Source organism: Mirounga angustirostris, unplaced genomic scaffold (genome assembly GCF_029215605.1).
Source record: "Mirounga angustirostris isolate CCGP_5_RB_7025 unplaced genomic scaffold, mMirAng1.0.hap1 SCAF_11, whole genome shotgun sequence".
NCBI lineage: Eukaryota > Metazoa > Chordata > Mammalia > Carnivora > Phocidae > Mirounga > Mirounga angustirostris.
The window spans coordinates 115,528,594-115,553,001 of record NW_026991719.1 but is presented as its reverse complement, the minus strand read 5'-3'; the positions used below and the strand labels follow the sequence as shown (position 1 = coordinate 115,553,001).

The 24,408-nt window shown below is 35.9% G+C and overlaps 1 long non-coding RNA gene across 1 annotated transcript in view; it reads left to right on the top strand.

Moving 5' to 3' along the window:
* The window catches only part of LOC135361972 (uncharacterized), a 237,700-nt gene extending 214,833 nt beyond the window's left edge, over positions 1-22,867 (top strand). Inside the window, exon 3 of the long non-coding RNA XR_010406272.1 lies at positions 22,670-22,867. This is a non-coding gene — a long non-coding RNA (uncharacterized LOC135361972). The remainder of the gene's footprint in view (positions 1-22,669) is intronic.
* The last annotated feature ends 1,541 nt before the right edge of the window (positions 22,868-24,408 follow it).

Sequence of the window (24,408 nt, the reverse complement as noted above, 5' to 3'; positions counted from 1 at the left end):
AATGGAAAAAGGACAGTCTCTTCAACAAATGGTGTTGGGAAAATTGGACAGGCACATGTAGAAGAATGAAACTGGACCATTTTCTTACACCATACACCATATCAAAATGGATAAAACTGGACCATTTTCTTACACCATACACCATATCGAAATGGATAAAAGACCTAAATGTGAGAGGAATCCATCAAAATCCTAGAGGAGAACATAGGCAGCAACCTCTTTGACCTCGGCTGCAGCAACTTCTTACTAGATACATCTCCAAAGGCAAGAGAAACAAAAGAAAAATGAACTATTGGGACTTCGTCAAGAAGGTAGCAGGAGGGGAAGAATGAAGCGGGGGAAATCGGAGGGGTAGACGAACCATGAGAGACGATGGACTCTGAAAAACAAACTGAGGGTTCTAGAGGGGAGGGAAGTGGGAGGATGGGTTAGCCTGGTGGTGGGTATTGAGGAGGGCACATTCTGCATGGAGCACTGGGTGTTATGCACAAACAATGAATCATGGAACACTTCATCTAAAACTAATGATGTAATGTATGGGGATTAACATAAGAATTAAAAAAAAAAAAAAAGCTTCTGCTCAGCAAAGGAAACAGTCAACAAAACTAAAAGGCACCTACAGAATGGGAGAAGATATTTGCAGATGTCATCAGATAAAGGGCTAATATCCAAGATCTATAAAGACTTATCAAACTCAACACCCAAAAAACAAATAATCCAGTCAAGGAATGGGCAGAAGACATGAACAGACATTTCTCCAAAGAAGACATAAAATGGCCAACAGACACATGATAAAATGCTCCACATCACTCAGCATTAGGGAAATACAAATCAAAACCACAATGAGATACCACCTCACACCAGTCAGAATGGCTAAAATTAACAAGACAGGAAACAACAAATGTTGGTGAGGATGTGGAGAAAGGGGAACCCTCTTACACTGTTGGTGGGAAATCAAGCTGGTACAGCCCCTCTGGAAAGCAGTATGGCAGTTCCTCAAGAAGTTAAAAATAGATCTACCCTATGACTCAGCAATTGCTCTATTAGGTATTTACCCCAAAGATACAAATGTAATAATCCAAAGAGTCATGTGCACCCCAATGTTTATAGCAGCAATGTCCACAGTAGCCAAACTATGGAAAGAGCTGAGATGTCCATTGACAGATGAATGGATAAAGAAGATGTGGTATATATATACAATGGAATATTACTCAGCCATCAGAAAGGATGAATACTTACCATTTACACCTACGTGGATGGAACTGGAGGGTATCCTGCTGAACGAAATAAATCAATCAGAGAAAGATAATTATCATATGGTTTCACTCATATATGGAATATAAGAAACAGTGCAGAAGATCATAGGGCAAGGGAGGGAAAATGGAATAGAAAGAAATCAGAGAGGGAGACAAACCATGAGAGACTCTTAACTATAGGAAACAAACTGAGGGTTGCTGGAGGTAGGTGGGGGGAGTGGTAATTGGGTGATGAGCATTAAGGAGGGCACATGATGTGATGAGCACTGGGTGTTATATGCAACTGATGAATTATTAAACTGTAGAGTACATCTGAAACTAATGATGTACTATATGTTGGCTAATTGAATTTAAATAAAAAAATAAACTAGACTTACTCTCTTCAGGACACATATCAAAGGTTCTGTTGTAATTGTTTTGTTTTTATTAGCCAACATTTTACAGGGTCTCACTATTTGCCAGCTACTATGCTAAATACTTTATACACATTTTCTCCACACTTAAAAAGCAAGCAAATGTTGAGAACCAAGAGGGGGAAAGACAGAGAGGAGAGTGAACTAACATTTTAAAAGACAAGATGTCAAAGGAAAGACAGATAAAGGTAATTTGACTAGCTGGTGAGAGATACCAAGATGACTCTGACCAGGGTGAATTTCCTACTGCTCTGGGTCTGACCCTCAGCTTCCAAAATCCAGAAATTTTGACCCATATATTCCTTCACGGAAGGCAGATCTATGTAGGTAGCCAAATTCTAATCAGAGGGCTACTAAGTGAACTTGGAAGTAGAGCAAAGGAAAAAGAACAGTCTTTAGGGGTGTTTCATCCAGGCCACAGTGAGGCCCAGAAAAGAGAATAGGTAAAATCATAGGACATAGGAAACAGTATGTACAAAAGCAAAGAGGAGTCAAAAAGTACAATGTGTTTCTGAAATATAAGTAAAGACCTTGGGCTGGCTGGAGCAAGGGAACCTGAAGCAGAGGTGTGATGGAAGACAGGGCTGCAACAGCAGGCAGGACCAAAATGCAAAAGACCTAGGACTTAACTTTGATTGCAGTGAGGAGCTAGTTACTGTTTTTAACAAAATGACTGACTCATGAGACTCATCTAGAGGCTGGAGAAAAACAGTGAATGCAAGGAAAACAGAAGACTGTTGTAAGTGACCCAGGTGAAATGTTATACAAATCTAAATTAAGATATGATTGAGGGATGAAATACCTTCATAACACTGCTTCCCTGAGAAAATGTGTTCTGAATTGAAAACTACTGACTTCATTAAACATTACATTTAATACTCAATACTTGATATTCAATACATTTGAAAATTGGCATTAGCCCATATTTAAAAACAAGCACTGTAATGCAATTGTTATTATTATATAAAATGTTTAGTGTTAGTGCAAGTCAGAAACAAAATGAGAACGAAATTTAAAATTTAAATAATCAAAATTATTTTTTATAAACTCTGGCAACAAGCATGGGTCACATCCCCTAAGAATAAAAATTAGTGTTGCATTCATTAAAAAATTACCTTATAACTCTACTAAGCTTTTACCCCCTTTTTTATTCTCTATTTCCATGGATACTATTAGCTGATTCATTTTACTTTTTCTCTAAGCCTTTTAACACATTCAATTTTTAATTTATTGAGAGATCACTGATTAATTTCTTTTAAAAAAATTGTTTTTATTTTGTTATGTTAGTCACCATTAGTTTTTGATGTAGTGTTCTGTGATTCATTGTTTGCATATAACACCCAGTGCTCCATGCAACACGGCCCTCCTTAGTACCCATCACTGGGCTAGCCCACCCCCCCACCCCCTCCCCTCTAAAACCCTCAGTTTGTTTCCCGGAGTCCATAGTCTTTCATGGTTCACCTCCCCCTCTGAATTGCCCCCCTTCATTTTTCCCTTCCTTCTCCTAATGTCCTCCATGCTATTCCTTATGTTCCACAAATAAGTGAAACCATATGATAATTGTCTTTCTCTGCTTGACTTATTTCACTTAGCATAATCTCCTCCAGTTCTATCTACACTGATTAATTTCTAACAATTAATAAAATAAAGGCAGAAAAAACTTCCCAATTTTTATTTAATTGCCAAATAAAAATGTTTGAGCAGTTACCATATTAATCAAAACTTTAAAACTATCATTATCAAATATTTTTCAATACAAAAAACACTAAAATTAATACTTTAAGAATAAATCCCACCTATTGTTGTGTATGATTATATGAGAATGACTATTAGAATTATTAAAAGAAAATATGGAGAAAGCTACCAGTGTATATGTCTGTCAATGCATGTTGTGTATGTTTCTTGTAACAGGAAAAATAGACAAACAAATGAGAAGTAATAAGAGATTGAGGCAATGTCTACACATACACATCAGTTTGTGAGGAGGAACATTGATTCAGCCTATCACCATTGACTGTATTCATCTGTTTTCCCCTATCCTGATCTGTAAACATAGATAAAATTTCTGTTCTTTAAATTTTAGAATAGGGATAATGTTCCCTGTGTTAGAATGCAAGTCCCCCTTTATTCTTACTCACATACAAGATGTTGTGAGAAAGTATACACACACACACACACAGATTTGACTTTGTCTTTAAAATCCAGATAAATTATTTAAGAATGTGCATAGCACTCTATTCACAATAGTTCAAACTGAAAGCAGCCCAGGTGTTCATTAATAAGAGCATGAATAAACAAACTATGACATATCTATACAATGGAACACTATTATTTAAAAGGGATAAACTATTGATATTGACCAAAGCCACTGACAGATCTCAAAACCATTATACTAAGGAAAAGAACCCAGACACAGGAGAAGAGTACATACTCTATGATTTCATCTTTATGGAGTTCTAGAAAAAGGAAAACTAATGTATGGCACACAAAAAAATTAGAACATTGGTGTCTAGGAGCAGGGGAAGAGTATTGAGTGGGAAAGGGGAATGAGGAAACTTTCTGGGGACAATCAAAATATTTTATATCTTAATAGGGGTTAGGGCTACACAGATGTATGAATTTTTCAAAGATCAGTGAATTTGTGCATGTAATTTAATTTCACATTTGTTTTTTTAAAAATTCTACAATTTTTAAAATTGAAAAAACTCAAGTATCAAATTGTAGTTAATGCTATGCATACTGAACTATGTAAGTGGAAGTATACTGATGCCTGCAACCTACAACTTTCTAATACATCAAAACTATGATGAATTGATGAATGAATAAAGGGATGGGCTAGTGGGTAGATAGGTGATAAAACAAGTATAAGAAAATGTTAATGGTAAGATCCAGGAAATGGGTGTGCCAGTAATTTATTGACTCATATCTCCACCCCAACCCTTCTTGGCCGCATTTTGTGATTCTGGAGCTGGACTCTGCAACCCACTCTTTCCATTGCCAGCTAGTTTCTGGTCTTGCTCTGCCAATAGTGGGTACAAGAGGGTGACAAGCTTGGACGTGGAAAAAAAGTACTGCACTAATGTGAGATGATGATACCTCTACTCAACCAGCCTTTACCCAGTTAACAGTTTTTTATATCAAATTTCCCTGTTCAAAATTCTGATGTAGTTTCTGTCTCTTGACTGGGCATTGACTGATCAAGTGAGTATAGTTCTTTCATCTTTGCTGTATGTTTGAAATTTTAAAAATAAAATGATGGGAAAAATCAGACAAACAAGTATTGTGTTCTACTTCCAGATGAGTCCAAAGAATGAAGGAAAATTATTGTATGCAATGAAAAGAGACAGCAATATTTTTAAACAATAAAAATGGGAAGGGTGGTAACTTTACCAGCAGCAAATTAACATAAGGCTATAACCTCATACCAAACACTTCCAAAAAGTCATGGCCAATGGGAAAAAAAGAAGATTCTGATATTCTAGAGTGATATATCAAGGGATTTGATCCAACCACAACCTGCAGAGATAGTCCTAAGGGAAAAAGTAGTTAATAAAAACTTGAAAATTCTTTCTAATACCCATCATCTGGTCAGAATCAGACTGATGACATGTATGGACAGCCTAGAGAAAAGTGAAGACTGAACTCTTGAGAGTAAAAGCAATTACTTACTGCCTTCAGGAATTCTTCAGTCATCCAGACAAGGGGGAAAAAGCACTGACAAAAGAGAAAGATACTAGGCTGGCCTCAGACTTCTCCATAGCAGCATTCAACATGAAGGGATCTTGGGAAAAGAGAACCCTTGTAAGAATGATTTGATGATGAAATCTAGCCAAACAAAAGATGAATGGAGAAGTCATGGTAAAGGGAAGCAAACACTCTGGGCAAGAAGATAACAGAGCCATTTCTGCAATCCTGGGGGCGAGGGGTGGGGGGAACCATGGCATATAATTTTATAACCAATCAAGTTGCCCTTTGTGTATAATGGTAAAAGGCTTCTTCAAACATGCACACATTCAAAAACCACCATGAGCCCTACCTGAAAAAATTAGTTGATGATACAACCAGTCACCTAAAAGATTAATCCAAATACAGAATTTAGGGATGGAGAGGTTGTGGCCAAAAAACTAATAGTAAGCACTGAATGCTTTTTTTTTTTTATGTTATGTTAATCACCATACATTACATCATTAGTTTTTGATGTAGTGTTCCATGATTCATTGTTTGCGTATAAGCACTGAATACTTTTTAACAGAGTTAAAACTGAACAGTTATAGGAACTGGGATTTTTGAAGTCAATTTAAATGCTAATAGCCTTGAAAAAATAAAAATAAGTAACAAGTACTCTCTAAAAAATCTCCCATGGAACTTAAGAACATTTTTTAAATAATACTTATTATAATAATTATTTTTTGCTTAACCTTGACAATGTTTTTCAATTTTACTCTGATTTCTTTTTCTTCTACTAAATTCAAGTTAACTTCAATGTACTCCTTTTAAATTTAAAATTAATACAGTATAATCCTATTTTCTAAAACTACTTCATGACTCTATCTAGTCATCTAGTCACTTGTATATTTGCGTAGAGAGATGAAATGATGGAATGATGTGCACTAATGTTAATGGTGGTTGTTTCTGGGTGATGGGCTTTGAGGTGACTTCCTCCCTTTTTGCATTTTTGTATTGCTTGATTTTTTAAAAATAAACAAGCATTTACTGAGGCACCTGGGTGGCTCAGTCACTTAAGTGTCTTCCTTCGGCTCAGGTCATGATCTCAGGGTCCTGGGATTGAGCCCCAAGCCCCACGTTGGTCTCCCTGCTCAGCGGGGAGCCTGCTTGTCCCTCTCCCTTTGCCCCTCCCCCTGCTCATGCTCCCGCGCGTGCTCTCTAACAAATAAATAAAATCTTTAAAAAAATAAATAAACAAGCATTTACTGATAAAGTCATTTGATAAAAAGGAAAATAAAACACATAGAGATAGGATTGCTTAACCAATAGCTTATCAATAAAGAAATATGAGAAGGAATGTTCAAACCCCATCAGAGAACCTACTATAATTAAGCATCAATTTACAAACAATTCAGATGTTAATTATAAATCATTCTCATAAATTCACAGAAAATACTGGACCCTACAGGACAAGACAATAGTTAGTTGGCCAATGTAACTACTATGTATATGAAAAAGTAAAGAAACTCTGTTTTTTTAAAAAAACTATCTTCTAAATTAGAGTTTTAACAAATTTAAAACTCCCCTCATCCAAATTGGTGAAAACTTTCTTTATTGCTATCATATTTATTATTTAACAATGCCATTAATCAACATGAAATTTATAACTGTTATCAATTTCCAATCAAAATATCAAATGGATTCTTGAGCCTTAATATATCTTATGTTCCTTTGTAATAGTGTTTTACATTCTATCAAGCAAATATGAGCTTACTCCCTATCCATTTGTCAAAAATCTCATTTTAAATCATTTAAAGATCTGTGGCCTTCACTATTGATGCTGTGCATTTCCATCAACTACACAGGGATTTTTGTCTATGTGTTTTTATTCATTCATTTGCTAAATAATTTCTGTGGAGTCATCTAAATGTGGGCAAATCAGAAAACTTCAGTTCAGGGTGCAATTATGCCCAATTTCATTAAATTACTTTTGGCAAACGGTGCTGGCTTTTTACAACAGTTTTCAAACATCTAATAAGTAATTGCTTGTAATTGTGCCATTGTCTGATAGTGAAATGAAAGAACAGACACTGCAGTTCTGCTGAACCCCTCCATTTGCATTGTACTGCAATGATTTCTGGCCACACGATTCCTCCTGACTGTCATGCTGTGGAAATTGCAGGGGGTGGCTGCATAGGCTTTTAACTTAAGAAGAAGAGCCAAGAGGAAAATGGAATGGAATTACATAAATTAGTCCTGGCAGCCAATTTCTGTTTCTCTTCTTACCTGACACAACAGCTCCTGGCCACCACGGAAGGGCCCAGCCCCTTGTTTGGAATCTTAGTTACTTAGCACCCTTCATTTCAATCCCTTAAATTGGTACACTGCAAGAAGATTCTCTCACCACTAGAGGTGATTGCTTGGCCCAAAGGCCATTTGCCTTCCTGTTCCTTCAGGAAAAGGAAGTGAAAAAAAACTAACAAGCTGCTATTTCAAGCTATGCACTGGATAATTCATTTGTTCATTTGTTGATCAAGTATTTATTGAGTACCTACTACATACAAGGCACTGGTCCGGTCACTAGGAATACAGAGGTAGATAAGGTAAACAAGGGTCCTATTTTCAAACAACTTACATTTTGCTAGGGGAAGATAAACAATTAACTCTGTAATATGTCAGATTGTGTGTAGTATTATGAAAACTAAGGCAGGATAAGGAGGTTAGAGAGGGACTGTTGTGGGAACAGGGGTGTTCAGAAATATGACAGCTGTTGAATGGACACAAAAATAATTTATTGCAACCTATTTAAAAATATTTCCTGGGCGCCTGGGTGGCTCAGTTGGTTAAGCAACTGCCTTCGGCTCAGGTCATGATCCTGGAGTCCCGGATCGAGTCCCGCATCGGGCTCCCTACTCAGCGGGGAGTCTGCTTCTCCCTCTCCCGCTCCCCCCTCTTGTGCTCTTTCTCTCTCTCACTCTCTCTCTCAAATAAATAAATAAAATCTTTAAAAAAAATATTTCCTAATGTACACTGAAAATTGTCCTCTGTGTTAGATAACAGGAGCTTCAAATCCTATTCCTTCCATATTCTTTTCATTCAAAGTGGTCTCTCTCCTCAGAGTTGGCATGGTCATTCACTTAAAACCCTTGCTTGATGCTTTGTAGAACAGTTATTTCTGTATAGCTAATCTCCCCTACTAAATAGGAATCACTTTGACATCAAGGACTGTGTTTTATTCATCTTAGCATCTATTATGGGTTGAATTGTATCCCAAAAATGGTATGTTGAAGTCCTAACCCCTACTACCTCAGAATGTACCCTTATTTGGAAACAGAGTCTTCAGAGAGGTAATCAAAATGTGATCATTAGAGTGATCCCTAATCCAATATGACCGGTGTTCTTACACAAAGGAGAAATTTGGACACAGAAAGAGATATACACAGAGGGAAGACCCTGTGAAGACACGCAGGGAGAACACCATATGAAGATGTAGAATTGCAGTGATGTATCTACAAGCGAAGAATGGCAAAGATTATCAGCCAAATACCAGAAACGAGAAAAGCAAAGAAGGATCCTTCCCTAGCACCTTCAGAAGCAGTATAGTTCCATTGACACCTTGATTTTGGACTTCTAGCCTCCAGAACTGTGAAGGAATACATTTCTGTTGTTCTAAACCATACACTTTGTGGTGTGGTACCTTGTTACAGCAGACCAAACAAACTAAAATAGGGTCACCCCAAGGGCTTATGAATGAACAGTAAATATTGGTGAATAAATAAATGAAGTGCTTTATAAGTAAGAAACTTTGTATATACTTTACAAGTGAAGAAATTAAAGCATAAATATAATTGAACTCTGTATGTGACACAGGATTTGGATTTCTATGGCAGAGAAGTAAAGTTTTGTGATAGTGTCCCTTTTCTTTAATAAACAATATTCCTTTAGCTTTCTATAGTTTAGTCCAGTAAGGGGTATGTGTGTAAGACCTCTACCTTGCTGGAAAAGAAGAAATGAAAATCAAAAGGCAGAGTTGATTACTTTGGAGATGACCTCACATGTCAGGCCATATAAGGGAATCAAGCCTCAGAGCCAGGCTGAAAGTGTAATATTGGAAAGTGATTTTGCAAACTAGAAAGCACTGGTGCAAAACCCAGTCGTAGCCCTGCAACCTTCTCAATGTAGATTATGGGTAATTTACCCAGAAACAAATCGCTTAGGAAAACCCTGTTCTGAATCTGAGCATGTCCTTCTTGTAAAAGGCAGTCAATTCATCTAACACTTAGTACCACTTAGATCTTGCTTAGCATCTAGAATAGCAACCGAACACATGCCCAAATGACATTAGGGAGTAAGTGTACTGTAATATTAAAAATCATTTTTTAATGATTTAACTAAAGCTAGGATTTTTTCCTAGCATTAGTGACAATTGACAAAAATTATACATATTTAAGGTACACAACATGACCTTTCAATATATGTATACATTGTGAAATGTTTACCACAGTCAAGCTAATTAACATATCAATCACCTCACATAGTTTACTTTTTTGGTGAAAACAATTATCTACTCTCTTAGCAAATTTCAAGTACGAAATACAGTGTTGTTTACTACAGTCACCATACTGTACATTTAATCTCCATAATTTATTCATCTTGCATATTTGAAACTTTGTACCATTTGACCAACATTTCCTCACATTTTCCAGCCCCCAACCCCAGGTAACCACTATTCTATGGTTTTAAGAGTTTGCCTTTTTCAGATTCTACATTTAAGTAAGACCAAGCAGTATTTGTATTTATGTGTCTGCCTTATTTCTCTTAGCATAATGTTCTCCAGGTTCATTCAAGTCACAAATGGAAGGACTTCCTTCATTTTTATGAATAAATAATATTCTATTGCAAATCTATACCACATTTTCACCTTCCATTCATTCTTCTTTGGATGGATACTTTGTTTTCATATCTTGGTTACTGTGAATAATGCTGCAATGAACATCAGAGTGCAGATATCTCTTGGAGATACAAATTTTGTATCTCAACCCTACATTGAAAATGTGGGATTGTGGATCATATTCTAGTTCTATTTTTAATTTTTTGATGAACCTCCATGCTGTTTTCCATAGTGGCTGTACCAATTCACATTCCCACCAACAGTGTATAAGGATTCCCTTTTCACCACATCCTTGACAACACTTACTTTTTATCTTTTAGATAATAGCCATCCTAACAAATGTAAGGTGATATCTCATTGCAGTTTTAGTTTGCATTTCCTCGATGATTAAAGATGGTTAGCACTTTTTCATATACCTGTGGGACATTTGTATGTCTTCTTGGCAAAATGTCTATTCAGGTCCATTGCTCATTTTTTAATTGGGATCTTTTCTTTTCTTTTCTCTTTTCTTTCTTTCTTTCTTCCTTTCTTTCTTCCTTTCTTTCTTTTTTCTCCTCTTTTTGGTACTGAGTTGCTTGAGTTCCTTATATATTTTGGATGTTAACCCTTATTTTATATGTGGTTTGGGAATATTTTATCCTATTCCCTAGGTTGCCTCTTCACTCTTTTGATTGTTTCCTTTGCTGCGCAAAAGTTTTTTAGTGTGATGCAATTCCATTTGTCTATTTTTGTACTTGTTGCCTGTGCTTTTAGAGTCATATCCAAAAACTATTACCCAGACCAGTGTCAAGAAGCTTTTTCTCTATATTTTCTTCCAATGGTTTTCATTTTTGGTCTTAACATTTAAGTCCTTAATCAATTTTGACTTTATTTGTGTACATGGTATGAGATAAGGGTCCAGTTTAATCCTTCTGCATGTGGATTTACAAATTTTCCAAACCATTTATTGAAGGGGTATCCTTTCCCCATTGTGTGTTCTTGGGAGCTATGTTGAAGATCGGTTGATTGAAAATGTGTGGAGTTCTTTCTGAACTTTCTGTTCTGTTCCATTGGTCTGTGTGTCTGTTTTTATGCCAGTACCATACTATTTAAGTTACTATAGCTTTATAATATATTTTAAAATTAAGCAGTGTGGACTTCTGGGAAAGAGACAGAGTAGGAGGATCCTAGGCTCACATCATCCCATGAATACACCTAGATAACACCCACATCAGAGTAAATAAACCAGAAAATGACTGGAACACTGGCAGAACAGACTCTCTACAGCTAAATATAGAGAAGAGGCCACAAAGAAGAGGGTAGGAAGGGCAGAGATGTGGTCAGGAGCCAAACCGACCCATGGGAGAGTCCACAGGAAGGAGGGACACTGAGGGCACAAAGAGGGGAAGGGAGCAAATTGCACCCCAGGCATGGAAAACCTCCACTGGACAGATAAATCCCCATAACATTTGGCCTTCAAAACCCAAGGAACCTACCTTAGCAAGTCCTTACAATCAGTGAGGCTTAACAGCTAAAACTTTAAAAATCAGCCACTCAGCTATGGGAGAGCTGGAGGGCAATATGAAATTGAGTCCCCACCCTTAAAGAGAAAGCACAACAAACAGCCCTGCTAAGATACAGCATAGAAGCATCAACTTGAAAAATACCTGGGGTATACAGAAGGAGATTTATTTACTAATCTCAGAGCATGTGCTAAAGGGACAGGGATCTTTGGTAGAGTTTTCCATGAACAAAAGAGCTGGTAGGCACCATTTCACTCTCTACCACCAGGCTAGATGCACAGACACCTCCAGGAACCACCACAGCACAAATATTCTCCACCTAGTTTGCTAACAGTGCACCCCACCTCTGTACGCTTCTGGGGATCTGTCCCCTCTGACAGATCCCCTGCTCAAACCTTGCTAACCCAACAAACAGTCCACAAAACTAAAAGACAACCTACTATTTGGGAGAAGATATTTGTAAATGACATGTCTGATAAAGGGTTAGTATCCAAAATATATAAAGAACTTATACAACTCAACACCAAAAAGAACCAAATCATCCAATTAAAAAATGAGAAGAAGACATGGACATTTCTCCAAAGAAACCATACAGATGGGGCCAACAGATACATGAAAAGATGCTCAACATCACTCATCATCAAAGAAATTCAAATCGAAACCACAAAGAGATACCACCTCACACCTGTCAGAATGGCTAAAATCAAAAACACAAACATCAAGTTATGCTAAGTGAAATGTTAGTCAGAAAAAGAGAAATACCATATGATTTCACTCTTATGTGGAATTTAAGAAACAAAACAAACAAAGGAAAAACGAGACAAACCAAAAAACAGACTCTTGACTATAGAGAAAAAACTGATGGAGGAGGGCAGGTGGAGGGATGGGTGAAATAGATGAAGGGGATTAAGAGTATACTTATCATGATAAGCACTGAATAATGTATAGAATTGTTGAATCACTATATTGTACACCTGAAACTAATACAATATTTTATGTTAAGTATTCTGAAATTAAAATTAAAGAGAGAGATGGCATAAAACAAAAACAATTAAATTAAATTAAATCAAATCAAATCAAACAGTGTGATGCCTCCAGTTTTGTTTTTCTTACTCAAGATTGCTTTGGCCATTGAGGGTCTTTTGTAGATCCATATGAATTTTAGGATTGTTTTTTTCTATTTCTATGAAAAATGCCATTGAAATTTGATAGGGATTTCATTGACTCTATAGATTGCTTGGGTAGTATGGACATTTTAAAAATATTCTTCTAATTCATGTACAGGGGTACCTTTCCATTTATTTGTGTCTTATTTAATTTCTTTCATTAATGTGCTATAATTATCAGTGTATACATCTTTCACCCCTTGGTTAAATTTATTCCTAATATTTTATTGTTTTCAATGCTATGGTAAGTAGGATTGTTTTCTTAATTTCTTTTTTGGATAGTTCATTGATAGTGTATAGAAATGCAACTGATTTTTGTATGTTGATTTTGTTTCCTGCAACTTTACTGAATTCATTTATTAGTTCGAACAAATTTTGGTGATGTCTTTAGGGTTTTCTATATATAAGACCCTGCCATCTGCAAACAAAGATAATTTTACTTCTTCCTTTCTGATTTGGATGTCTTTTCTTTCTTTTTCCTCCCTAATTGATCTGGCCAGTACTGTGTTGAGTAGAAGTGGCAACAATGGGGATCACTGACTTGTTCTTGATCTTCCAGGAAGAGCTTTCAGCTTTTCACCATTGAGTATAATGTTAGCTCTGGACTTGTAATATGTGACCTTTATTATGTTGAGACATTTTCCTTCCATACCTAATTTGTTGAGAATCTCATCATGATAGAATGTTGTGTTGTATTTTATCAAATGTTTTTTTCTCTATCTATTGAGATAATCATATGATTTTTATCCTTCATTCTGTTAATGTAGTATATCACACTTATTGATTTGCATATTTTGAAACATCCTTCCATCCCAGGGATAAATCTCACTTGATCATGACATATGACCCTTTCAATATACTGTTGAATTCAGTTTGCTAGTATTTTGTTGGCAACATTTGCATCTATGTTCATTAATGATATTGGTCTGCAATTTTCTTGTCTTAAAGTGCCTTGTCTGTCTTTGGTATGAGGTGATGTTGGTCTTTTAAAATTAGTTTGGAAATGTTCCCTCCTCTTCAATTTTTTGGATGAGTTTGCGAAGGATTGACATTAATTTTTACTTAAATATTTAGTAGAATTCACCAGTGAAGCCATCTGGTCCTGGTCTTTTATATACATTGGTATGTTTTTTATTACTGATTAAATCTCCTCATAGGTTATTGGGTTGCTCAGACTTTCTATTTATGACTCGGTTTTGATAGGTTATATATTTCTAGTAATTTATTCATTTCTTCTAGGTCATCCAATTTTATAGTATATAATTGTTCATAGTAGTCTTTTTATTTTAAAGAATTAATTTATTTTAGAAAGAGAGAGCATGAGTAGGGGGAGGGGCAGAGGGAAAGGGAGAGAGAACCCCAAGCAGACTCCGTGCTGACTGTGGAGCCCACCACAGGCCTCAATCCCAGGACCCCAAGATCATGACCTGAACCAAAATCAAGAGTTGGAGGCTCAACAGACTAAGCCACCCATGTGCCCCATAGTAGTCTTTTATAATCCTTTCTTTTTCTATGGTGTTATGGCATTAGATGTAATGTTTCCTCCTTTATTTATAATTTTATCTCTTTGAGTCCTGTCTTTTTTTTTTTTTTCTCCTTAGTCTGGATAAAATATTGTCAATTTTGTTGATCTTTTCAAAAGAAAAAAAAACAGCTCTTAGTTTCATTGATATTTTTCCATTTTCTTTCCAGTCTTTACTTCATTTATTTCCACTGTAATCTTTCTTGTTTCCTTCTTTTTACCTTCAGGCTAGTTTGTTCTTTTTTTTTTGTTTTTTTTTTTTAGTTCCTTAAGGTGTAAAGTTAGGTTGTTTATTTAAGATCTTTCTTCTTTCTTAATATGGGAACATGCCTCCCTCTTTGGTATGTTGTGTTTCCATTTTATGGTTCGAAATTTTTGTATTTCCTTTTTGATTTCTTTGACTCACTGAATGTTTACAAGTGTGTTCTATAATTTCCACATATTTGTGAATTTTCCAATTTCATACCACTGTAGTTAGAAACGATTCTTGATATGATTTGTCTTCTTAAATTGTTAAGACTTATTCTGTGACCTTATATATGACCTCTCCTGGATAATATTACATATGCCATTAAGAAGACTGAGTATTCTGCTAAGGTTGAATGCAATATTCTGTTTATGACCGTTAGGTTCATTTTGTCAATAGTGTTGTTCAACTCCAGTGTTTCCTTTTTGTTTTTCTGTCTGGACAGTCTATCATTTGTTGTAGGTAAGGTATTAAAGACCCCTACTATTATTATATTGTTGCTGTTTCTCCCCTTCATATATTTTAATATTTGCTTTATATATTTAGGTGCTCAAATACTGGGTACATACATATCTATAATTGTTATATCATCTTGATTATTTGATCCCTTTATCATTATATAATATCCTTCTTTGTCTCCCGTTACAGTGTTTTACTTAAAGTCTATTTTGTCTAAGAACAGCCACTCCAGTTCTCTTTGGTTACTATTTGCATGGAATATCTTCATCCAACCCTTCACTTTCAGTCTGTATGTGTCCTTAAAGCTAACTGAGTGTAGGAAGTGTATGGATGGGTCTTCTTTTTTTAATCTATTCATGCACATTATGTCTTTTGTTTGGGGAAATTTAATCTGTTTACATTTAATGTAATTACTAATAGGTGAAGACACTGCCATTTTTTTAATTGTTGTCTAGCTGTTTTGTAATTCCTTTGTTCCTTTCTTCACCTCTTACTGTCTTCTTTTGTAATTTGATGATTTTTTTGTTATACTATGCTCTGATTCCTTTCTTTATTTTGTGTCTCTATTACAGATTCTTTTTGTTTACCATGAGGCTTAAATAAAATAATATTAATTTAAGCTGATAACAAAACTTCACATACATATTAAAATTCTATACTTTATTTCCCCACACACACACTTTATGTTATTGATGTCACAATTTACACCTTTTTATATTGTGTATCCATTAAAAAATTATTGTAGTTATGGTTATTTTTTAATACGTTTTTTCAACTTTTATACTAGAGTTGAAAGTGATTTATGCACTATCATTACATTATTAACATAGTCTGAATTTCACTGTATACTTACCTTTACCAGTAAGTTTTATTATTTCATATGTTTCCAGACTACTAATTATTCTTTCATATGTTTTCATACAATTCTGCATCTGTCTCATTTCATATAAAGGGACTTTTGAGGTTTGCAATCTTTCCATGTCAGTTTTATTTCTAAATTCTTGAGTATATGTAATTTTAGGAAGATTTTTTTTAAGGATTTCATTTTATTTTATTTTTAAGTGATCTTGACACTCAATGTGGGGCTTGAACTTACAACCCCAAGATCAAGAGTCACATGCTCTGCTTGACTTACTTCACTTAGCATAATCCCCTCCAGTTCCATCCATGTTGATGCAAATGGTGGGTATTCATCCTTTCTGATGGCTGAGTAATATTCCATTGTATATATGGACCACATCTTCTTTATCCATTCATCTGTTGAAGAGCACCTCGGCTCTTTCCACAGTTTGGCTATTGCGGACATTGCTGCTATGAACATTGGGGTACATATGGCCCTTCTTTTCACTACATCTGTGTCTTTGGGGTAAATACCCAGGAGTGCAATTGCTGGGTCATAGGGTAGCTCTATTTTTAAATTTTTGAGGAAGCTCCACACTGTTTTCCAAAGTGGCTGTACCAACTTGCATTCCCACCAACAGTGTAAGAAGGTTCCCCTTTCTCCGCAACCTCTCCAACATTTGTTGTTTCTTGCCTTGTCAATTTTTGCCATTCTAACTGGTGTAAGGTGGTATCTCAATGTGGTTTTGATTTGAATTTCCCTGATGGCTAGTGATGATGAACATTTTTTCATGTGTCTGTTAGCCATTTGTATGTCTTCTTCAGAGAAGTGTCTTTTCATATCTTCTGCCCACTTTTTGACTTGATTATTTGTTTTTTGGGGGTTGAGTTTGAGAAGTTCTTTCTAGATCTTGGATACCAGCCCTTTATCTGTAGTGTCATTTGCAAATATCTTCTCCCATTCTGTGGGTTGCCTCTTTGTTTTGTTGACTGTTTCATTTGCTGTGCAGAAGCTTTTTATCTTGATGAAGTTCCAAAATTTCATTTTTGCTTTTGTGCCACTAGCTTTTGGAGATGTATCTTGAAATAAGTTGCTGTGGGCGATGTCAAAGAGGTTACTGCCTATGTTCTCCTCTAGGATTTGGATGGATTCCTGTCTTGCATTGAGGTCTTTCATCCACTTTGAGTTTATCTTTGTGAATGGTGTGAGAGAATGGTCGAGTTTCATTCTTCTGCATGTGGCCGTCCAATTTTCCCAGCACCATTTATTGAAGAGACTGTCTTTTTTCCATTGCATGTTTTTTCCTGCTTTGTCAAAGATTATTTGACCATAGAGTTGAGGGTCCATATCTGGGCTCTCTGTTCTGTTTCGTTGGTCTATATGTCTGTTTTTGTGCCAGTACCATGCTGTCTTGGTGATCACAGCTTTGTAATATAGCTTGAGATCGGGCAACGTGCTGCCCCCAGCTTTGTTTTTCTTTTTCAACATTTCCTTGGTGATTCGGGGTCTATTCTGATTCCATACAAATTTTAGGATTGTTTGTAGACTGCATTTTTTAAAAGTACATTACTCAGTGCTCATCATGGTAAGTGTCCGCTTAATCTTCTGTATCTATTTCATCCCTCCCCCTACCTACCTCTCCATGGCAATCACCAGTTTATTCTCTGTATTTAAGAGTCTGTTGTTCTGTTTGTCTCTTTTTCATTTGTTTTGTTTCTTAAATTCCACATATGAGTGAAATCATATGGTATTTGTCTTTCTCTGACTGGCTTATTTCACTTAGCATTATACCCTGTAGGTCCATCCATGATGTTGCAAACAGCAAGAGTCCATTCTTTTTAATGGCTGAGTAATATTCCATTGTATTTATATACCATCTCTTCTTTATCCATTCATCTATTGATATACAGTTGGGCTGCTTCCATATCTGGGCTATTGTAAATAATGCTTCAATAATCATAGGAGTGCACATATCTTTTCAAGTTCATATTTTTGTTTTCTTTGGGTCAATACTCAGTAGTGGAATTACTGGATCATATGGTAATTCTATTTTAATTTTTTTGAGAAACTTCCATACTGTTTTCCACAGTGGCTACATCAATTTGCATTCCCACCAACAGTGCACAAGTGTTCCTTTTTCTCCACACCCTCACCAGCACTTGTTATTTCTTGTCTTTTTGATTCAAGTCATTCTGATGGGTGTGAGGTGATATCTCATTGTGGTTCTGATTTGCATTTTCCCTGATGATTAGTGATATTGAGCACCTTCTCATGTATCTATTGGCCATCTGTATGTCTCCTTTGGAAAAATGTCTGTTCATGTCCTCTGCCCATTTATTAATCAGATTGCTTGGGGGGTTTTTTTGGTGTTGAGTTGTATAAGTTCTTTATATATTTTGGATATTAACCCCTTATCGATATATCATTTGCAGTCTCTTTTTCCATTCAATAGGTTGCCTTGTCATTTTGTTGATGGTTTCCTTCATTGTGCAGAATCTTTTTATTTTAATGTAGTCTCAACAGTTTATTTTTGCTTTCGTTTCCTTTGCCTGAGGAGACATATCTAGAAAAATGTTGCTATGGCCAAAGACAAATTACTGCCTATGTTTTCTTCTAGTAATTTTATGGTTTCAGGTCTCACATATAGGTCTTTAATCCATTTTGAGTTTGTTTTTGTGTATGTTCTAAGAAAGTGGTCCAGTTTCAGTCTTTTGCATGTAGCTTTTGATCTTGCAGTCTGTATTATGGAGGGGTGGGGGAGCTGCCTTAACAATGCAGTGACAAACATTCTGTGTCCAAAGTGAACTTTGATCAAGATAAAAATGTAAGAATTTTCTGCAAAAAATAACATGGACCCTGAGTGAAAATAATACCCTAACATGGAAATACATAGAAATTAATTCAATAAAAATTTGTTGAGTGAATGAGTGAGGAAGAAGTGGGAATATCACGTGCCATCCATTGGGGGAGTTGAAAAGAGTAGAAGCAAGGGAAGTGAGGTGAGAGGAAACAAGTAGGGTTCATTTCTGAAGTGTTTAAGAAGAGCTATTTTTAAAAATTTTATTTACATGCTGGCTGTGGGGCTTGATTATCCCTCAAAAAACCATACCCTGTGCAGGGTATATAGATTATCTGGTAACAGATTTCCATATGCCCTTTTCACTCAAGTTCCCCAGCAGTATTAAAGGCATGCTTCAGCCTCAAGGTCAACTCCATTAGCCCAGATGGAAAGAATCTTGAATAAACAAAGCAAATGAGCAAACCTTGTACACAACATCAGTCAAATCCTACTGACTATCAAGAAAGACCAATTAACCTGTTTTCTCCATTTTTACTAGGACTAAGAGTGGGACTGGTCATCTATCATGAGAAAGCCAATTTTAACAGTATAGCCAGCCAGATTATAAATGGCTTACAATGCACTAGATGGGCTGTTTTTAAGAGATTGTTCCTAAAATTGTGTATGAATATACTGTGACCACGAGATCATACTTTTAGAAAAGACACATTGGTGAATATATGAAAAGATATATACAAGGCTATTCATTGCAGTGTTATTTATAATAGCAAAAGGCTGGGCACAACCCAAATGTCCATCAATGGGATACTGTTTGAATAAATTATATCATTTCATGTAAGGTGAAAAATGTGCATATTATGCTATATTTAGCTAAGAAAGTTAGGGGCCATCTTATACCCAAAATCAAAGAAGTTGTCAAAGACAACTGAGGCTGTGCCCAAAAAACCCAGATGCCAACTTAAAGAGGCTTCTACTGACCAAAGATAGACAAATGTGTACATCAATAAGTATAATAATTTTGATGGATTAAAACACATAAAATATATTTAAATCCATGGCTTCATAGTGGTATTTTTAAACAGCCATTGTTCACCTTTAGAGGATGTTAGGGAACTAACTCATATGTATTGGCTTATAAGCCAAAATGAAAGCATAAACCAAAAACCCAAACAGTGTTCGAGGAAGAAAGGAATGGGATACAGACATTTGTGGTATAACTGTCAAGTGATGTAAAAATATAATTAATATGTAATTCAGAATAGTATACCAGGGTGGGTGTTGGGGGCATATGAGATTGGGAACAGACATGCAAGAGGCTTCAAATGCACTGGTAAGTTTTTTAATTCTTAAATTAGATGGGGGGCCTATTTGTTTTCATTGTATTGTTGTTGGTTAAATAGTATTTATGTATACTATATATTATATGTGTGTGCATGCATGTGTGGGTCTGTATATAGGCTTACACAAAAGTGGTTTATATAATGGCTAGGATATCATTTGTAGAACAAACACATTTGAAAAAGAAAAGAATTTGACTATAAATAATTAAGGCACATAAAAGTAAATAATTAAATGGAGTTATTATGCTGCAGTGGAAATGAATTTGTTCAACTTTGAAACACTGTAAGAGCGATTAATTCATCAAATGTTTTTTAGTCCCTGTGACAGGTACTGTGCTATGTGAGGGGCATGCATTGACAAACAAAACACACAGTTCCCATTCCGTGGTGGGGGATAGAAACATCGAACAAGTCAATGGCCCATAAATGTGTACATACAACCTGCAGTGAGAGTATTAGTCTAACAACCAACATTTACTGAGCAGGTTTGTGCCAGAAACTGTTGTAAAAGATAGACCACCATTTTGCACAGGAAAAAACTAGTACACATCTATGTTAAGCAACTCATTGAAGGTCAAATAGCTTAGAAATGGAGCAACTGTGAATCAAACCCAGGCAGTTTGACTGCAGAGCCCAAGCTCCTATGCTATACTGAGTCGGAAAACACTTGAATTATCAGCGGAACAGAGACGCTTATTTTAGTTTTTATTGGTCAGGGAAGGCCTCTCTGAGCACCTGCATTCATGTTTAGAAATACAAGTATTAGGAAAAGCTAACTTGATCCCTCGTATGTATTAAATGACCTTCTAAGTGGTAGGAAGCCTAGAGGGCAGGTGTAGGCAAAAGGAGAATACTGAAGAGGGAGGTCATAATGAGAAGGCTTTCTCCTTCAGCCCCTTCACTCATTCCCTCGGGCCTCAGGGAAGCATGTGGCAAGGGGGACTGTAGTGAAGTATTTGGCCAGGACCTGGCACCAGGGGGCAAAGGACCAAGAAAGGAGTGTCAGTTAATTAAATTACACCTTAATTAAAGCAAGTCTCTCTACTTTGGCTTCCCCTTGGGCCACTCTGGGGTTCCAGATGAGCTCCAGGGCCTTGGGCAGCTGCTTCTTAATGCCTTTCTTTAGTGCTCCTTTGCCTCCTCGCTGAGGCCTGCCCCACACTCTTCTCAGGACCAGGCCTATGTTCAGTGCCTCGACTCAGGCTACTACTTCAAGGCTGCTACACCTTGAGCAAATGGCAAGCCTCTACACTGAGCCAAAAAAAAAAAAAAAATCAACTATGGGAAGATGATTGCAATGCACTTCAAAAATTCCCTCCAACATTGCCCATTAAATAGCATTCCAGGAGTGAGGTGTCATTTGGCATGATAGCCAGAAAGACTTGTCCATACCAGTGCAATCACTATTTGACTTGGAGACAACAGGTTTTGCAAATGCCCAGCAAAATGGGCTGCAGGTTAGGAAAGACCATGCAAAGAAAATGCTAGATGATTTTTTTGATTAGGACAAATTTTGAAATCAGAGTTGAAGTCACACATTATTTGCAGAAAATGTATGATGGCTCTATTGTTTTCATTAGAAAAGACATTCAAAATTACTCAGACTTTAGAGGAAAATACTCTATTGCTCTTAAACCTCACTCAGAACTAAAATTTTCAGGTGTTTTTGAGGCAGATTTTCAAGAGAATACAAAATGCAAGGATACTTTGCTTCCTAATAAGTCTGTGGATTTAACCTGAAGAACTAGACAGATAAGGAATTAGATTTGGTTAATCTGACAGCAAACTCTAAACTATGACTGGAAATGCAGAGAATAGAACTTTTAAAAGGGAAAGAAATTCAAGCATATGTTAATATGATACATCCAGAACTCCTTTTCACATAAGTATTATAAATTCTAAACCACTGGAGAGCCAAAAAAAAAATCCATTAAATGGTTCACAAATGGTTCACAAATGTGTTCATTCTTTCACTGTGAGGATGATGCTGTCAAAAATAAGAAAGATGATGATAATGATTTAAGAGTTGGGGATACTAACAATAGAGTTCCCCAACACTTGTCAGGCTAAATGTATTTTAAAAATCTTCACTATTTTAAAATTCAGTGAATGGGGTTAAATATATTGAGAACAGAAGAAGCCTAATGTGAAGAAAAATAGCCCTAGCAATCGCCACTCTACCACCCCTTTGGAGCTTTCGGCCATCCTAAGGCAAGGTTTTGGTATAGAGTCTGTAGATGTTGGATGTTGTAAGTGGAGAAGGTGTCATTTTTAAATCAATTTTGAAGTTGTAACACAGACAGGAACATATGACATGATGATTATGAGAGAAACTCTGATGAGTTTAATGACAGACAAGGAATTGGGGAGAGTATTATTAATGAAGAATCCATTTGCTATGAAACCTGTGAGTCCATTTTGAAAAGGAAGAAGAAACAAGAAAATCATCAGGGGCAAGTTTAATCCTTTTGGGGAACATTTGAAGCTTTTTCTGAAACTTTAATAGAAAGAGTTGTTTGGGAATTGTTTTTGTTTTTCTTTCTCTTTCCCTCAACATTGCATGTAGCCAATGCTCATTCCATCCACATACTTTGTGCGGAGCTTCCCTGAAGGGTTGGTGAAAAGTATCAGAAGAAACTACAAAGAAGATTTCAAAATCCAAAGCTAAAAGGCTGAAACAGAGAAACCAGGAACTTCTTCTGAAATGGAAGATTACATCTTAAAACCTGATTATGCTTCTGTTTACAACATATAAAATAAAATATGTTTCATGCATCTTTCAATAAACTTTGCATTCATTTTACAGCATGTTCTTTTGACATTAATGATATTTTAAAAGTAGGTTTTTATATTTTTTAAAAACTGTATTTTATAAGAGTATTTTAGATAGGCCAACACTTAGATACTGCTCATATACATTGGAGGGTGAATGTGTTTCAAATACAGTTTGTGTCAGTAGTGATGTTCTATTTATCATCGACTATTTTAAAGAAACTCTTAAAATGTCAAATAATTCAATAACTATATTCCATTATTTACTTCAGAATTTCTGAAGTTAATTTTTTATGCACTCCTATTGTTTTTGTACCTAGGTGGCTGTTATAAGATTCAAGTTTCTTTTTCTCTTATAGTAATCTCTCATAGTGCATTCATCTCTAAGGGAAAAAAAGATAGCTTTGTTCGCTGCAAAAGGCATATATATATATATATATATATATGACTTGCTAGAAATATATATATGCATATGCAAAGATGTTTTTCCTTTTACCTATAATAGCAAGGAGGAGCAGAAAGGATATGCAGGAGGAGGTGGAGAAGGAAAAGAACTAGGGGGAAGATGATAAGGAGGAAGAGGGGAAGTAGAAGGAGGAAAAGGAGGAGAGAGGAGGAAAAAAAAAGAGCAGAAAAGATTTTATTAATCAAAAGGGAGCAGCCAAGTATATTGTATGCCTTTTATTGCGTGAAATTCTTACAGTTGTTAAATATACCTAGCAATTTGCCAAAATGTTTAAAACATAATATATAGTATAAAAAGCAGAATACACAGTTGTATGCACACAATGCTTATTACAACAATCTAAAAAGATATATGCTTGTGGGCATTACTTGGAGGAGAATATGCAAAAAAGAAAAAAGAAGTTGTTGTGGATAATGGGATTGAGAGTGGGTTTTTTTAATTTTCAAAATGTGTCAGCACTTTTATATTGTTTTTGCAATAAAATAAAAATAAGTGAGAAAATGGATCACTGCAGTTAATTAATCAACATGGCGATGATAAAGAAACAAAGATTTATCTGAGAATGATCTTTCAGCTAAAAAATAAATCCCCCATTATTTATCATTTTAAGCATGGATCTTCTCACCCACATGCACAATTTAGTGGCAAGGTAAGGAGCATAAGGGAAAGAAAAGCAGTCATAAATATGGGCAAACTGTACTGAGGTAGAGAAGCTGCCAAAAGAGGCTTAAGTGTGCATCTTAGGAGTACCAGACTGTGCACCTGGGAAAACAACATCCACTTCCAAGTCCCATGAAAATGCAATCAGAATCAGAAGCTAAGGTGTGCGGAATATAAAATGAAATAAATAAGCATCCTCCTTAAAGTGCCTAGACTTTCCTTTCTGTGTGCTAGTTATAAATGCATGGATCCCCCAAAATGATTAAACACCTAAAATTAGCATTCTCTATTTTTCAGCTAACTTCTTGGACAAAGATTAGGAATGCTGCATAGGGTGGAATTTTGCACCTGGGTCAGAGGGTGTATTCTTGACCAGATGCAACCCATTGGTCATACCTGAAAAAAAG